Genomic DNA, 1,584 nt, shown 5'->3' with positions numbered 1-1,584 from the left:
GGAAGCTGGGCAAGTTGCTGGCTCTGGCAGCTCTCCAACTGTTCCCCGTGTCCCCTCCAGGTGCCGGCCATAGTCAGGTGCATCCACCAGTGGCTCACGTCCAATGTGTCGGCTGAGCACAGGCTGGACAAGACTCTTGTCCTGCTGACCGAGGCACACCCCGTGGATGTTGCAGTGACCCTGCTGCGCTCTGCCCCAGCCTGTGACAGGTATGGGGCCCACCTGCCTTGAAGGCTCCCCTGCCTTTAGACCCCATCCCCCTGCACAACCTGTCCCAAATGGTGTGCCAGAGAGATGGAGACTTCCAGGACACTCCAGCTCCTCTCTTTGCCAGCTTTGGCATGTCAGCCCCCAATCCTGAGGCCAGCCTGCCTCCCTGCCCCACAAGGCACCGTGGCTCTGTCACCTGGGCCCTGCAGATGCCCAGGCCACAGCGCTGTGTCCCAGACCCCCCTGAGCCAGAGTTCTGACTCCACAGAGCTGCTCGCACCATGTGGAGGACGCTCATCTCCTCCAGAGGGACTAAGGAGCCGGTGCTGCAGATCCTCTTCCGTGCGCTGGAATTCTGGCCAGCGCACAGGACACGCACCTCGGATGGGGATGAGAGCGATGTCTTTGCCCTGGCTGTGAGTTTATTGAGCTGGCCTCTGCTCACCCCCAGCTTTCCTCTGTGATGCCTTTCCATCCTCCCTCACCACTGCTTCTCCCTGCTCCAGGCACTGGGCTGCAACCCTGCCTTAGGGGCAGGTTCAGGGCCACCAGGCGGGGGGATCCCCCTGTGTCTCCCCTGGCCTCTCCCTGCCACGCTGGGGCCCTGCCACATGGACATCTGGGCCCTGAGAGCTGTCTCTGGGTGCTTTGTCTTTGGCAGGCAACTGTGGCACTCTGGGAGATCCTCCAGCTGCCCTGGTGCCCAGGGGCAGTGAAGACCAATTTGCCCCGCCTCCTTCTGACTCTGCTCTTCCAAGTTTTCATCAGCACAGAGGAGATGTCAGAGGAGGTCGAGACCTTCTGGGGGTGATGCCGGGAGCAGCGCAGCCTTACCCCCAACCCCAACAGGTGCTCCATCCCAGTCCTCTCTCCCTGCCACGCCCTCGGGGCTGGGGCCAGGGCTCTGCGCCTGACCTGGGCTGTGCTCTGCACACAGGTTTGCAGTGCAGACCGTGAAAGCCCTGCTGCGCCAGCTGCTGGATGAGGACGTGGTGATGGTGATCCATCGCAAGTGTGGCTGGGACATGCTCCTCAAGGCTGACAGCCACCACTATGCAGTGGGTCTGCTGGCCAGGTGAGAGCCCTTTCTCCCCACTGCCCCCGGCATTCCTGCCCTGTGCACAGGCCACCCCACACAGTGCCCGTGCTGCTGGGCCAGAGGGCCTTGGCAGCCAGGGATGGCTGAGCAGAGTGGCAAAGGCGGAGAGGGGCGGCTGCACAGGAGGAGCCACCTCCCAAAGCGCCCATGTCCCCTCCCGGGCTGGTGGCCAAAGACCAGGCCTGTGTGAGTCAGTCCCAGGAGAGCTTTGCCCACCTGGCTCAGGGTCTCTGGTGCCTTTATTCCCCCTTGCAGGGAGCTGTGCCGTGTCTCCC

General features: G+C 63.3%; 1 long non-coding RNA gene across 1 annotated transcript; it reads left to right on the top strand.

The window, feature by feature from the left end:
* The first annotated feature begins 592 nt into the window (after positions 1 to 592).
* LOC113980144 lies at positions 593 to 1,584 on the top strand. The gene is made up of 4 exons (XR_003538082.1): positions 593 to 626; positions 872 to 1,059; positions 1,148 to 1,285; positions 1,565 to 1,584. It is a non-coding gene; the product is annotated as an uncharacterized LOC113980144 (long non-coding RNA).

This window comes from Neopelma chrysocephalum, unplaced genomic scaffold (assembly GCF_003984885.1).
Source record: "Neopelma chrysocephalum unplaced genomic scaffold, ASM398488v2 Primary Assembly neopelma1_92714, whole genome shotgun sequence".
Taxonomy (NCBI): domain Eukaryota; kingdom Metazoa; phylum Chordata; class Aves; order Passeriformes; family Pipridae; genus Neopelma; species Neopelma chrysocephalum.
The sequence above is the reverse complement of the archived record's forward strand: the minus strand, read 5'-3'. Positions and strand labels throughout refer to the sequence as shown.